The sequence below is a fragment of the Callithrix jacchus genome, chromosome 4 (genome assembly GCF_049354715.1).
Source record: "Callithrix jacchus isolate 240 chromosome 4, calJac240_pri, whole genome shotgun sequence".
NCBI classification, from domain to species: domain Eukaryota; kingdom Metazoa; phylum Chordata; class Mammalia; order Primates; family Cebidae; genus Callithrix; species Callithrix jacchus.
In genome coordinates this window covers 10,050,650-10,066,684 of record NC_133505.1, presented here as the reverse complement: position 1 = coordinate 10,066,684, position 16,035 = coordinate 10,050,650, and the positions used below count along the sequence as shown (strand labels likewise).

At 41.2% G+C, this 16,035-nt stretch overlaps 1 protein-coding gene across 13 annotated transcripts in view; it reads left to right on the top strand.

The window, feature by feature from the left end:
• The window catches only part of CDKAL1 (CDKAL1 threonylcarbamoyladenosine tRNA methylthiotransferase), a 736,106-nt gene that overhangs the window by 186,627 nt on the left and 533,444 nt on the right, over nt 1-16,035 (top strand). The window lies entirely within an intron of this gene.

Sequence of the window (16,035 nt, the reverse complement as noted above, 5' to 3'; positions counted from 1 at the left end):
GAAAGTTGATCTTCTCTGAGATTGTGTTCAATTAATATTGTACATGTTCTCAGATACTAGTTGCAAATGGACAGAATAAAGAAAACACTACATTACTATATAGTAGACTTCAAAAAAAAAGTTTCATTATGTTGCAAAGCGTTGTTTTGAATGCCCTTCTGATCATAGGTCAGATTAGTTATACCCAACAGCTGAGTTACTTTTCTGAGGATCTTATGAAAACAGTACTTAGGCTTTTTTTTTTCCTCCCCCTTTTTGCAAAACAAAATGGAAGGCGCAAAAAGAGAGCTGGGGGTAAATGATGCTTTCTCAACACAAAGCAAATTATTTTAGGAATATGATAGTGAGTCTCATAGGCTCTTTCTTTTACTTGTGAAAATGACAATACTTTGTTTATCGTACATTTCAAGCGTAATGTGGATGCCAATCAAATGCATTTCCCTTGATTGAATGCAGTGATGAAATGCATCACTTATATTACAGAGGATTAAAAAAATAAATTCCCTTTTCCTCTAGTGATCTTATTAAATCTTAAGAGCCAGAAGCATGGCTACTAATCACAACTTTATTTAATGAATGATTCTAACGTTATTTTCTGGCATTGGCTTTTTTTTGTTTATGAAATAGCAAAAGATTTCTTGAAATGCACTCTGAGTTCTGTAAAGTGAACCATGTCTAGGCTCTGCCTTCATAGAGCTTATAGTCTAATAGGGGAGAGATATTTATAGAAAGAACTGACGGACTACAGATAATGCAGACGGTTTTAAATCATTTGCTGTAAAAACAACACAGATAATTTGGGACCGTAATATGTTCTGAAATAGTTCAAGAAGAATATATTAAAAATGAGGTTTTTTCTCCCCTACAAATATAACCCCAAGATTTTATTGTCTTCATAATAAAACAAAAGATGATGCTTAGAACTAGTTAACTTGGCTCTTTCTCGTCTCTTCCCCTCCCAGTTCAAAACGCTTGCATCCCTTAACAGCCAGCATTCTCTTAGATTTGCAATTGGGCTTCAAGGAGCACAATCTTCTTTTTAGCTGTAGCCTTTTCCCAGAATTCCAGAAAATGGGTTTAGTATGCTCACCATAGCCACTCTGCTTCCTGTCACAACACTGCTTACCCTGGACATACACAGAATCCTTGTAATAGAGGCAGGAGGCAGAGAAATTCTATGCAGACGGGTGGGTCCCTGGTGAAACCTCACCATCAAAAACAAAAAAACAGCCCGAAATCCGTAGCCCGAAGCAAGAACTTCTGTTCCTGTTTGCCCACTCTCTTCTGGTTGCTTCTTTCTGAATAATGGCTTTTTACCAATCGAATGTTGCCTTTTCAAAAACCACCTATGGCCTGCCCTGCCCCCATCCGGTGCCCATAAAGACCCCAGACTCAGTAGAGAAGGAGAGAGAGATGGCCTGACTTCAGGGTAGAGACAGCTTGACTTTGGGGAAGACAACCTGCACTTCCTGTCCCCTTCCCAGCTCCCCTGTCTGCTGAAAGCTGTTTTCATTGCTCAATAGACTTCTCCACCTTCATTATCCTTCAACTATCCGTGTGACCGCTTCTTCTTGAACGCTGGACAAGCGCTTGGGACCCACCAAGTGCCAGTACCCAGAAAGGCTGCCACACCGGGCCTTTGCCCTTTCCTGTGGAGGGCAGCTGCCCATAATGGCCAGCTCAGCTGCTAACATACCGCTGTCCGTGGAGCGCTGTATCACCCTTTCTGGGGTTTCGGGGTCTTGGGCACCCTCACCTGGGCGCAGCCATGTTCCCCTTGAAGCCACATGCCTGGTCTGGCTGTGGGTCCCACACAGAACTTGCTCCCGTTTCGGCTCCTGGAGCAGGTGGCCAGGTCCCACACTCGCTTGCTCCTGTGTTGCCTCCACAAGGGGTTTAGTGCTGCAGGCTGAGTAAAGGGGGATCCCCCGCCATGAGTCTGGCGAAGGGGCTGAGAAGAATCCTGCATCGCTTGCTCTTCTTGTGCTGTGCCGTTTTGTAGGGCTGGTGCTTGCCATGCTTGTTACAGAAGGTTTGATGGTTTTCAGCATGTTCACCATGTTTGCAGCAGTGCTATTGGAACAGAAAGAAAAGTGAACCTTTTTGTGTCCTAAAGTACTGTTAGTCTCTGCTTCTTGCCCCGTTAGTGACAATTTCTGAATATGGAGAATTACAGCTTGCTGCAGCTCAGTTGGGATAGCTTTGAAGGAAGTTCATTTCTTCTTTTGCCTCTGTTCAGTGGGTGGGGAATTTTGTGACTATGTAAATTTGCTAAGGAGGCACCATTACAGAGTCTTATCTTTCCCAGGACTCACGTGCCTCTTGCTTTGCCACATTTGTTGTTATTTTTGAGACAGATCCTTACTCTGTCGCTCAGGCTGGAGTGCAGTGGTGTGATCTTGGCTCACTGTAAACTCTGCCTACCAGGTTCAAATGATTTTCCCACCTTAGCCTCCCACGTACCTGGGAGTACAGGCATGAGCCACCACACCTGGCTAATTTTTTTTTGGATTTATTTGGTAGAGATGGTGTTTCACCATGTTGGTCAGGCTAGTGTCAAACTCCTGACCTCAAGTGATCTTCCTGCCTTGGTCTGCCAAAGTGTTGGGATTACAGGCATGAGCCACTGCATCCGGCCACATTTTTATTATTTTAAATAACAAAAGGCATTTTTGTTACTCCCTCCAAGGGAGTAGCTTTTACATTAATACCTTTTTTGAAAAGTGACTTTAATAAATATGTAAAAAAAAACTTTGTAAAATTTCGTTTGATGATAACCTTTTATGAATTTAAAACATTTTAATTCAGATTATATAGTCAATTCTAAATTTGAGACTGGGCACAGTGGCTTACACCTGTAATCGCAGCACTTTGGGAGACCAAGGTGGGCAGATGGCTTGAGCTTAGGAGATCCAGACCAACATAGGCAGCATGGTAAAAACCCATATCTACTTTAAAAAAAAATGGGTGAGAGTGGAAGTGTGTGCCTGTAGTCCCAGAGGTTGCAATGAGCTGAGATCATGACCCTGCATTCTAGCCTGTCTGACAGAGCAAGACCCTGCCTCAAATCAACCAACCAACCAACCAACCAACCAACCAACCAACCAACCAACCAACCAACCAACAAATGCATTCATTCATTTGGCTGTGTCTTCCACCTGAAACCAGGTTGGGATCTCATAGTACTGCAGCTCACATAGCGTTTAGGTAGATGGAGCTAGAAATGCTTTTTCCTTCAGGACTTCATAATACTAAATTAGAAAACATAAGTGTTTCATTAACCTTATCCCTTTAATTAAATTTTTAGTATGAACCAGAATTGTAAATTTCTTCCTTCCCTACCCCAAAATATAGATGCATGTCCTCATTTAATTTTAGTTACTCTTGGTGAATGTGATAATTAGGGTATAGTACAATGAGATGTGCAGATTGGTTGGAGAATTCAGTAAATGTAGCAGCTGATCAGGGCTTCTCTTCCTAGTGTCACTTTATTGAGGTCTTCTAATACACTGATACATTCTTTAATTTCCTCCCCAGCCCCGCCTTTTCTTTTCTCTCTGCCTTTGTTGAAAGATACTAACTTCTACAGTGTTGCTGTGAGTAGAGTATCGGGATATTGATCTTAGGGGAGGTGAACTAATTACAGATTTGTGTTTTCATTTTATGAGGATATTCTTCATAATAGGAATATGTAATACTTGCTATATACTTGAGATTACTTTTGTGAATCCCTTTAAGAACAGAGTGCTTTACTTTACCTTGCTTAACAAGAAGAGAAGGGAATAATTGGTTCAGATGCTTCATCCTGTGCAAGGTGAGTTTTGATGGAGTGAGGCGTATATGCAGTGGTCTGACTTCCGGAAGTCTGACTCATCTGACTTCCTTTGGTTCTTAAAGTTACACTGAAGACTAAACTCTAACCTTCTCTCTCTCTCTCTCTCTCTCTCTCTCTCTCTCTCTCAACTTATCTAAGAGATCTAGGGAGTCACACCCTACGAACCATAAAAATCTCATTAGATGGGTTTTATTTAACCCTGTATGATATACCTTACTTTTCAAGCTGAGTCTTGCATAATGTCACATGACAGATAAGAAAAATCAAAATATTTTACCCTAAAATATGTGGTTTTTATGGCCATGTCTTAAAATGGCCCTCCAAAGCCATCTTTGATGGGGGAAGATTTGCATCTGAGAGTCTGTCACTTTAAAGGTCTAGATAGGAGACATTTGCCATTTACTTTTCTCTAAGTGTGGCCACTTATGAGACCTCTTCTACAGAATAACCTTGGTCTCCATAACCCCATTTCTTAACCCAGTCAGTTCTTTCTATTGATTCCAGGTCTCAGATAATAACTCTTTTGACCAGTTCCCAATCGGAAGATCTTGGAATCCACCTATAACTTGTGCGACCCTCCCCCAGCCTGCCCTGCAATTATCCTACCTTTCTGCACCAATCCAGTATATGCCTCCCATGTACTGACTGATGTCTTACGTTTCCCTAAAACATGTGCAATTGAACTGTAACCCACTGACTTTGGGCAGATGTTCTCAGTTCTCTTGAGACTGTGCCTGGAGCCATGGCCACTCAGATTGAGCTCATAATAAGCCTCTTCAAATATTTTAGAGTTTGACTCTTTTTGTTGACAACACAGAAAATACCACTGAATCTTAAACTTTGTGTTATAGGGAAGTGTCATTCCAAAGACCCACGGGATGGCTAAATAGTAGAAAGGAGAACGTTTATTGGTGATACTGGTTTGTAAGCTGGGAGGAGGCAGTCTGCAGCATGGACTGAAGGGGCTGTCTCTTTGAAGAGGAAGAAGACAGACTGCGTTTTATGCCTCCCCAGTTCTGTATTACACAGTGGAGTCATAGCCATTCAGCAGGTGTGGGGGAAAAGTTATACATATTTATGAGAGGAGGCGAGCACAGGCGCAACGAGTAAACGTATATGTAGCATATACCTCATGTTCACTTTGAGGTGGGGTTTTAGCATTAAAATGAGGTGGAATTTCACTATGTGTCAAGGTGAGCTATAGCACACAAAGACTTTGTGCGGCCACTATAAGCTAGCTGGAGCTGGTTTCTGGTCTCTGGTGGCTTATCAGAAAACAATGTTTATAAGGCCAGTCATCTGTCTAATCGGGTGGCCTGGGTTGTAAATCAGTTCTGATAATTTGCCTGATAGCTCCTATTGTTAAGGAGTTAAACAGGAAGGTGGTTATTCTTGTAACCATAGGAATTCAGAAAAATGCCTTGCCAGCCAGACCCTGAACCCTTGACCTTAACCTGAGCATTTGTCTTAGTTAGTTAAAGGGCATCATTTTGATCTTGCAGGTAAAGGAGAAAAAGCTCTTCCACCACCCGCTTAGGCTCAGTAGTTGGGGGTCTGTGAATCAAAACGATAAAGGACAGATTAACAAGAATAAAAAAATACGTATAATTACAAACGGATATACAGGATTTAAAAAATAAATGTGACTTACGGACACAGAATTGGGGGCTTATGTACCATCGTAACAAAGGGAATGAAGTATAGAGAAGAGTCTTGTTAGACAAAGAAGAAAGGGTTTGGGGCTTCCTGAGAGGTAAGTTGTGAGAAGGGAACTAAAAAAATTACAGTAAATAAGGGTCATTTGTAAGGTTTTTTTAAAACGCAAACCAGAGTCTTGTCGGGTGTAGAGTTGCCTTCAGAGTAGTTCTCTTCCTGATACTGGAGAGGGAGACACTGTTAATAATGGAACTTTATGTCCTGTTTTTAGTAAGATGGGGGAAGGGCAGAGAGCTTTTTTTCTGTGTCTGCTTTTTCTTAAATGCTTTCAGCTCAAAATAGTCCTTATGCTATAATGGCATGTTTTTGGATGGTATATTCTTGTCCCCTACCATGAAAAAATAAGTTTCAAGGTGACTGATAATATTACACAGGGCTTTATGAGGGCCATTAGTCCTGTATTTAGACCTGCAGTTCTCTCCTATTTGAACTGAGAACGTTAATTTTCTTCTGCTGTATTTCACTTATAAAAGATACTAATTTTAAGGTATGTTTTATATTGTGTGCAGTATAGTCCTGTAGAACCGCATGTATGTGATTATATGTAATCATACACATTTACATGTAACTGCATGTATTTATTTGGAGTACATGAGGGCTTTTCTGTTCTTTGCTTTTGTTTTCCCTGGTGAGTGCCTTTATAAAATGTCTAGTGGCCACCAGTCTGTGAGCTTATTTGTATTTATTAATGTACAAACAATGCCCTAAAGTTGTATTTATGTGTTCACGTGTATTTCTGTATAATTTGTGTATCTCAGTGGAGGGTGGTCTTTCCAACTTCATGTGTATTCTCTGAAGCAAAAATTCCTCCTGGTATCTGACCGGCAGAAAATAAATACCCATTAATACATTTCAAAAATCATGTATAAAAGGAAGTTGTTGATTTTCATCATTTACTCCAGAAATTTTTATAGATTCATTACATAGCAGTTAGAATGGTGATGGTAGATTGAGTTGATAAGTTAGAAATTGAGTCGAGAAGTAATAGGTGACATCTACAAGAGAAAGAGAAGAATCAACACATATGGCTTACTGAGATTATTTAGTATGAGGCCACACAGCTCGATGGATCTTGGTAACTCCTAGCTTAGCGCATTATTATAGTGAATCAAAGGGCAGTGATAGATGACTTCCAGTAATGATTCTGTCTTTACTCTGACCTCGGGCAAGCCATTTAATCTTTCTGATCCTCAGTTTCCTCTTTTACAAGATGAAGTGACAGGGCCAGAAAGCTTTTGATGGCTTCTAAAAATTTGAAATTCTTCTTGTCCTCTGGTTATCTGAGGCAGTCACCTTACACAGTCACTTAGATTTGCTGTATTCCCTATAATAAGAAAAGTAAGCATGGCATGGAAACATTTTTGTTAGAATTATTACTCCTTTTTCTTTTTTCTTTCTTTCTTTCTTTTTTTTTTTTGCTGGACCAAAAATGATTTAGAATGTAGCTCAGGTTTTTGATTAAAAGGGCAAATTTGGATGAATAGGTGAAAACTATACAAATTAAAGTTTAATAATAATAACACATGGCATTCAGTGCTTAAACAGGAAGTTCTGAAGTAATGAACTCCCTGTCCCTGCATCTGATGAAATAAAGCAGAAGCCACATGACCACTCACCAGGGATATTGTAGGAAATACTGACCAGTTGGGTAAAATCCATTCAAACAGGTAACCTTTCTATCCAAGAGAGACTCTCCTAATGTAGAGTAGCTCACTGAGGTTACATAAAGCAAGTTAGGCAGGTAGATTGGGAGGTACTGTTTATGACATCTGTGTCCTCTTAGGTTAGGCTTAGTCTTGAGATGATGCCTTCTAAGCAGCTTGTCAGGATGCAGCCTTACCTCAGCTGCTGGGAAACTCTTTCCTCTTGCTCTGTTTTGGTGTCAGGCAAAGAGAGTTTATTCTTTATTTTCTTACTGTCTTATCCAACAAAGTAGTAGTACAAAGATAGTTATTTACAATTTGGAGTATCTTCTTTCAGTTTTTCTATGCGTGTACCTTCCGTATGACAATTGGACATAGTTTACATCCTGTTGTATGACTTGCTACTTTCTTGAGACCATGTATTGTGGACACATTTCCTTGTCAGCACTTGTAGATCTCTATAATTCTCTGTTTAAAAAGTATTTACTGCACACCAGCACTTTTAAAGTGCTTTTCATCTATTTACAACATTTAACCCTCACAATAACCTCATGAGGTCGGAACTTCTATTAGAGGTGAAGATGGTGAAGCAGAGAGAGGTGAAGTAATTCCTTGATGGTTATATAGTTAGTCAATAGGAGAGCCAGGGTTAGAACCCAGGCAGCCTGGCTCAAGTCTGGGCACTTAACCATTTTACTACCCGACTTCTCAAATGAATGTGGCGTTCTTTTATGTGCCTGTGCTGTGGTTCATGTGTTTCCTCTTCTACTACAATGTGCCAGGCATATTCTAAGTCTGGTAACATCCCTGTGGACTAAAATATACAAAAATCTCACCTTCATGAAGTTCATGCTCTGGAGGCAGGAGGTGGTTGGAGACGGGCCGTTAAAAGGTTAAACTGGGTGGGCGCGATGGCTCACCCCTGTAACCCCAGCACTTTGGGAGGCTGAGGCGGGCAGACTGCTTGAGCTCAGGAGTTTGAGACCAGGTTGGACAAAGCCCTGTGTCTAAAAAACAGAAACTCAAGAAGTATCCAGGGCATGGTGGCATGTGCCTATACTCCCAGCTACTTGGGAGGCTGAGGTGTGAGGATCACTTGAGCCTGGGAGGTGGAGGTTTCAGCGAGCTGAGATGGAGCCAGGCCCTGTCTCAACAAAGAAAAAAAAATTACGTAGTAGAGGAGTAAGTGAGAAATACTATGAAAAAGAAATAGGCTGGGCGCAGTGGTTCATGCCTATAATCCCAGCACTTTGGGAGGCCGAGGTGGATGGATCTCTTGAGGTCAGGAGTTTGAGATCAGCCTGGCCAACATGGTAAAACCCCATCTCTACTAAAAATACAAAATTAGCCGGGCATGGTGGCAAATGCCTGTAATCCCAGCTACCTGGGAGGCTGACGCAGGAGAATCGCTTGAACCCAGAAGGCAGAGGTTGCAGTGAGCCGAGATTGTGCCACTGCACTTCAGCCTGGGTAAAGAAGTGAGACCCCATCTCAAAAAAAGAAAAAGAAAAGAAATAAAACAGGGAAGCAGCCCGTGGTGTTGCTATGGGGCATAAGAGTTTTAAACAGGTGTGAGGGCGATGTGAGCAAAGTTGAGGCAGATGATGGAAAGTGACCATCTGGATATCTGGGCAAAGAATGTGTCAGTGGAGGAAACGGCAAGTGCCAGGGCGTAACGTAGGTGAACGCATGACTTTTTCTTAGGGACACTCAGAAGGCATGTGTGGCTGGAACACAGCGAATGAGGAAAGAGTAGGAGAAGATAAGGGAAAGGAACACAGAAGGGAGGGATGCCCAGGTAGTTAGAGCCTCGTAGGCCATTCTTAAGAACTGTTAGTCCCTGTGAGATGATGATCCATGAAAAGATTTTGAGGAGAGGAGTACCATGGTCTGGCTTCTGTTTTAAAAAGATCACTGCTGTGTTGAGAGCAAGTCTAACAGCATAAAGATGGAAGGCAGCAGGGAAAACGTCTTACTGGCTTAGATCACGGTGGTAGCTACGGGATGGCGATAAGTGGTTTAAACCTGGAGATATTTCTGAGGCATGTTGAAACCTGGTATATTTTGGAGTGGGATTTGCTGATGGACTGAATTTGAGAGAACAAGTTAAGAATAATTCTAAAAGTTTTGGGAAGAACTAGATGGACTTGCTGTTGACAGCGATTAACTTGTACAAATGGCTTGATGTGGAATTTTTAAATCAAAGAACAAACTTATGGCCTTTAGTGCTTTAGATACAGCTTTAAAGTCACCAGCCTGAGAAACTAGGTAGTATATATGCTTTATTCCCTTGAAGGATTGGCGTTTCAGTTTTAGAGAACTGGAAACGTGTCATAAAGACAAGCTGTCTTATCAGGTGACATACATAGGTATTGACAGTAATTTTCGGGGTATGAAAGATTCAGTCTAGCAGGTTCAGGAATTCTATTTTATAGGTTTATCTAGGCTTAAATGGGCCAGGGCACCAAACTCATAAGTAACCAGTCTCATCCATTCAGTTTCTCATGGAGCCCCATCACACCGTAGGCGACAGCAGCCAGCCTCCCCGGATGACAAGGATCTTTCCCCTCACCTTGCTGCCGGGGCATCTAGGGAAACATTTCTAGAGAGGATGAACGGTAGCAGCCAGGACTCGGAGAGAAGCATCCTCTGCTCTCTTTTTTTAAATATTAAGTTTTAATTTAAAAAAGGATGTTTTTTACGGAGTGTTGCTCTGGCGTCCAGGCTAGATTACATTGGCACCGTCCAAGCTCACTGCAGCCTCGACCTCCTAGGCTTAAACTCTCCTTGCACCTCGGCCTCCTGAGTATCTGAGACTACAGGTATGCACTGTTTTGCCTGGCAATGAGAACCATCTCCTTTTTCTTTTTCTTTTTTCAGACAGTCTCACTCTGTCGCCCAGGCTGGAGTGCAGTGGCATGATCTCGTTCAGTACAACCTCTGACTTCTGGGTCCAAGTGATTCTCCTGCCTCAGCCTCCTGAGTAGCTTGGATTACAGATGTGCACCATGAAAATCAACTATTTTTTTTTTTTTTTGGTATTTTTAGTAGAGACTGGGTTTCGTCATGTTGGTTAGGCTGGTCTCAAATTCCTGACCTCAAGTGATCCGCCTGCCTCTGCCTGCCAGAGTGCTGGGATTACAGGCGTGAGCCACTGTGCCCGGCTGAGAAGCATCTTCTTATAAGCCTAAGGAATCATTCCTGTTGTCAGCCCTTGGTTCCCTTCGGAGCCATAAGTCTAGTTAAGCCCTTCTGGTGCTTACTTTATTTCTGCTGTATTACTCATCCATTACCCAGGGTGCAAGCACCACAGTCACCATTATCTAATTTCTGCAGGTAGTACCTTTGCCTTTTTTCCATCGCTTACTCCCCCCCCCATCATTTTCCCCCATAGTTTCTTTTTTAAACTTTTTTTATGTCTCATTGAATTTCTCTTTCTATAATGAACCAACTTTTTAAAAACCCTCAACCTCTTCACAGAAGTATTCTCATTTTTTTCCTTAAAATAAAGCTACAAAACCAACAAACAGATTTTTCACAGACCCTAGTTGCCCTTGTGAAGCAGATGGAAACACAGTAACAGGCTGTACTGTGGGTGGACGAGGGCTCTAGGCTTAGCGGCTCTGGAGGCCGAGGTAGGAGGAGCAGCTGAACCTGGGTGGTGGAGGTTGCAGTGAACCAAGATCACGCCACTGCACTCCAGCCTGGGCGACAGAGTGAGACTCAATAAAAAAATTGTACAAATTGTTTCTTCCATTTGGTTCTTGGAAGACAAGAGGGAAAGTCTTCTTTAAGTTTTCTCTATTACTCCAGTGAATGCTATAGACAAGGGTACAGCTCTTTATTTAGAAATATGTTTCAAGAAAATATGAACCGTTATATTAAATTTATATTCAGTTTTTATATTTGCATCTGAAGGCTGTCCGAAGTGAAGACATGGAAATTAATACTATTTTAAATTTTCTTAAGGTATTATTCTTTTCACCATTCATATTTTACGAGATAAAAGCTTTTAAAAATATGTCTGTGCTGGGTACATTTTTAAAGGAAATTTTTTTTAGGCTTTTATTAACCTGAACAAAGCTAACTAAACAAAAAGAACAAGCTGTAAGAAAGGACTGCTGAGAACAAAAATACTCTGAATTTGCATTAAAACTTTGCTACTTTAGGTTGGGTGCAGTGGCTCACGCCTGTAATCCCAGCACTTCGGAAGACTGAGGCCGGCGGAGCACAAGGTGAGGAGATTGAGACCACCCTGGCTAACATGGTGAAACCTCATCTCTACTAAAAATAAAATATTAGCTGGGTGTAGTGGCACGTGCCTAGAAGTGGTTCCAGTTTCTCGGGAGGCTGAGACAGGAGAATTGCTTGAACCTGGGAGGCAAAGGTTGCAGTGAGCTGAGATGGCGCCACTACACTCCAGCCTGGTGACAGAGCGACACTCTGTCTCAAAAACAAAAAACAAATAAACAAAAACTTTGTTACGTTATTTGGTCATTTGACATTAATATTCCATGATGGCTATGATTTTTGACTTAAAGTTCTGGTCTGCCTTAGAATTTTAAAGCCAAATTTAAAAAAAAGGAAATAATTTTTCCCCCAAAGTCAGTATAATTTCACATCATTGCCCAGGCTGGTCTCAAACTCCTTCCTGGGCTCAAGCTATCCACCTGCCTAGGCCTCCTAAAGAGTTGGGATTAAAGGGGCGAGTTGCTGCACCTGGCCTCTTCTCTCTCTCCTTTTCTTTTTTTTGACAGTGTCTTGCTCTGTCGCCTGGGCTGGAGTGCAGTGACATGATCTCAGCTCACTGCAACCTTCATCTCCCTGGTTCAAGCAATATTCCTGCCTCAGCCTCCCAAGTAGCTGGGTTTACTGGCGCATGCCACCACACCTGGCTAGGCTAATTTTTTTGTATTTTTAGTAGAGATAGGGTTTCACCATGTTGGCTAGACTGATCTTGAACTCCTGACCTCAGGCAATTCACGCTCCTTGGCCTCCCGAAGTGCTGGGATTACAGGCCTGAGTCACGACACCTGGCCTTCTCTCTTTTGAAAAAATTAATTTCTACTTTTATTTTAGATTCAGTGGGTACATATGCCGGTTCGTTACATGGGTGTATTAGTTTATTCTCATGCTGCTGATAAAGACATACCTGAGACTGGGTAATTTATAAAGAAAAGAGGTTTACTTGACTCAGTTAGGAAACTTACAACCATGGCAGAAGGCATAGGGGAACAGGAGATAGAATGAGAGCAGAGCGAGTGGAGAAGCCCCTTATAAACCATCACATCTCAGGAGAACTTATGAGAATAGCATGAGGGAAACCACCCCCGTGATTCAGTTACCTCCCACCGGGTTCTTCCCACAATATGTGGAGATTATGGGAACTACAATTCAAGATGAGATTTGGGTGGGGACACAGCCAAACCATGTCAGTGGGTGTATTGTGTGAATTAGTTAATCGCGCACCTCAATTTTTCTTTTAATTTTTGGGTTTTCTTATTCCCTTAAAAGAAGCCCTCACCCGTTTCATGTAACGGGGACATTGTCCCTGAGTTGCTATATAGTGGCTGTACTGTTTTCAAGCTTTCTGCATAACTGATTATGTAGTGGTTTTTATCCTGATTAAGTGCGGTGTAAGTGCTATCCACAGTTTTTGTTGTCACAGTACGATTCGCTCTTTTGTTTCCCACACTACTGTTTTTGATCCTATAGACATGTTTGTACACCTCTAGAACACCGCAGCATTTTGTATTGGATTGGATTCTCTCCACACACTTTGACGCTGCTGTCATCAGCTATCACTTTGAAAGACATTTCCCAAATCTGCCCTCGGATTTATTCTCAGCCAGCCAACTTGCGTTTCAGAGATTTGATGGGCGTCGCTCGATCCTCAGATTCAGTGTGTTATATGTGACTTTTATTACCTTCTATTTCAATACTCAGTCAGCTCTGATAGCCAGTGACACAACTGTTTCTCTGTTCCCCGCTCCCTGCCCGCCCCCCCCGCCCCCTTTTTCTTAAGCTGTGGATTAGCAAACTATGGCCCACTGACCAAACCTGGCCTGCTGCCTGTTTTTGAAGGTAAAGTTTTATTAATATTAGATACCCATTCATGTTAAGTAGTGTCTGTGGCGGCGTTTGTACTAATGTCACAGAGTTAAGAAGTTGCAATAGACCAGCAAAGCCTAAAATGTTTACTTTCTGACCCTTTCTTTAGACTAAAACTTTGACATTACCTTGGATTCCTCCTTTGGTATTTTTCAAGTATATTCTAGCAGGAGAACTAATCTCCTTTTGTTTTTTTTAGTCATCATCATCTTTTTAAAAATCTTCTTCGTGCCTTCTGGCTCTCTGATCCTTTTGCCTAGGGTATTAAATTAATTTCCTTACCTCCTGGCTTCTTTTCCCCTTCTATTTACGGCAAACAGAAGGGGAATGTCAATGTCAAATGTATTGACTTTTTACACTGTGTTACTAGTGTTATGTTCCCAAAGTTCTACTCATTAGAGACTCTCTAGCCTCTTAAGTTTCTTTCCACAATATAAGTCCTCTTATTCTCCCATATACAGAAACTCTTTCTATTAATCTAATGAAACACTTTCCTCCTCCCTGTCCTTGTTCATGCTCTAACAGCTGCCCTGAACTCTGTCACCTCCATCATCTCCATTTTTCCCGCTCCTGTCTTGCCAATACAGTCCTCCTAACTTTCTTCATGAAGCTTTTTCCTGTGTTTTCTGCATGTTCTTCTCCCCCTTCATGACGTGTTAGCTATCCATCTCTCTGTCACTAAGGGCGCCTTACTGGATGCTGTGTTTTCTGTGTTCTTTTATATCGCAAATATTACAAAGCCTAAGTTTGCTGAGTGCACGGCCCTTGTCTTCTGTATTACCACGTTCTCTTAAACATTCACCATATTGTCTTAGATATGCTTAATAAGTAATTGAATAGCATTATAGGAAGCAGGCTTTTAATATTTGGATGAAATTACTGGTCATCTCAGGGTCTACCTTGGATGTCTGACAACGATTCTAGGTGTTATAATGAAAGTTCTGGAAGAAACTTGATGTGAACTTCTTTGTATACGTGGCTAATGAAAATGGACATTTTTTTTATTTGCTAAGGTATTTCACATTTAATACAAGAAAAGTACCTATGTGCATTGATGTGCTTGTTACTGATAAAAAGTAAAACCAGGTGGGAGAGCCAGGCAGTAATTCTCTTGGATGTGCCAGGCAGTCTACCACAGTCAGATTTGTTTTTATTAAGTTTTTTCGGGATTCCAAGAAGGAAAATTCTATCAAAGTGTTCTAAGAAGCTATTGAAATGGAACACAGGTGCTGTTAAAATAGTATTTTGTACTCTGTCTGTTCATTTATTTAATGATTCTCTGTGTACTTCCCAGAAAATTTTGATGTGGCTGCTTGTCACAAAGAGCCCAAGTTTTTGTTGGCGTCTAGTTCTGAATTTGTACTCTAGAAAAAGCTGACAGAGACAAACACTGTGCTCAGTTGACAGCCTTAGAGTTTAATGTCACATGTACAGAAACTGGGCTGCAATGCCCTCACCTTTCTCAGAAACCTAGAGGTTGCTTGTCGTGATGGAAGGAGGGACCCAATTTGGTACATAATATGCAATGCCCAAAGATAAAAGTCAGCAAGCATCAAAACATGCTCCAGAACCCGAACTCATGCAGAAGAATGGAAGACCTGAAAATTTAATTTTAAGATGGGCAAAGGATTTGAGTAATTTGTAGAAAAAGGTATAAGTTCTGCTTTGTTCACTACTGACTTGTAGCACGAAATAAATGTTTACTATATCAGCACATACCTGAATGATAATGTCACATCAAAATATATTGCCAGCACCCGCTTGAGTAAAGAAGTGCTTAAAAAATAGCCATATATGTATACCTTTGAACCAACATTTCTGTTTTATAGATTTTTTTTTTTCTTTTTGTCTTGCTCTGTTACCCGGGCTGGAGTACAGTGGTGCCATCATAGCTCACTGCAACCTTGAGCTCCTGGGGCTTAAGTGCTCCTCCCACCTCAGCCTCCACAATAGCTGGGACTGCAGACATGTGCCACCACGCCTAGCTAAGTTGTTTATTTTTGGTAGAGACAAGGTCTTGCAATGTTGTTGAGGCTGGTTTCAAACTCCCGGGCTCAAGTGATCCTCTCACCTTGGCCTCCCAAATTGTTGGGCTTACAGGTGTGAACCACAGCACCCAGTTACTTAGAATTTATGGTAGGGAAATAATTACACAACTGAGTGTGGATTTCACATCTGTGTTTCTGTAATCCAGAAGTACTTTCTCAAACATTCTGTCTATTGTATGTACAAAGCACAAGCTTGTTTTCCATATATGCTTGCCTATGTGAGGGATAGCCTGGTGTCTGGAAGTAAGCATATGCAATCAACTATAGCATGTCTCTGGGGAGCAGTGCTGAGGAGACGTCTGAATTACTGGGACATAGGGTGTTATACCTTTTATTTACTCTTCTCTGTTTCAGTTTTTTAAAGGTATATTCTACTTTTATGTTGGTCAAAAGACTAGGAAATAATCTATTAAGTTTTAGGCATATTGTCGTTAACATTTAAAATAAGTAACCTACTTGAAGACTTAGCTTGCCTATCTGGAAAATGTAGTTTTCAGGAGTGATTCATGTCCTTAGGAATAAAGTAAAAAATAATGGATTTTTTTGGTTTTGTAGTGAGACAGTAATGAAAGGCGTTGCCAGACTGGATTGCTATTGTGTTCTTTAATGCTATGATAAATAGACATGTTGTACAAAATTTTATTATGTTTTCTTTAACCAGTTGTAAGAAAATCCTGTTTCA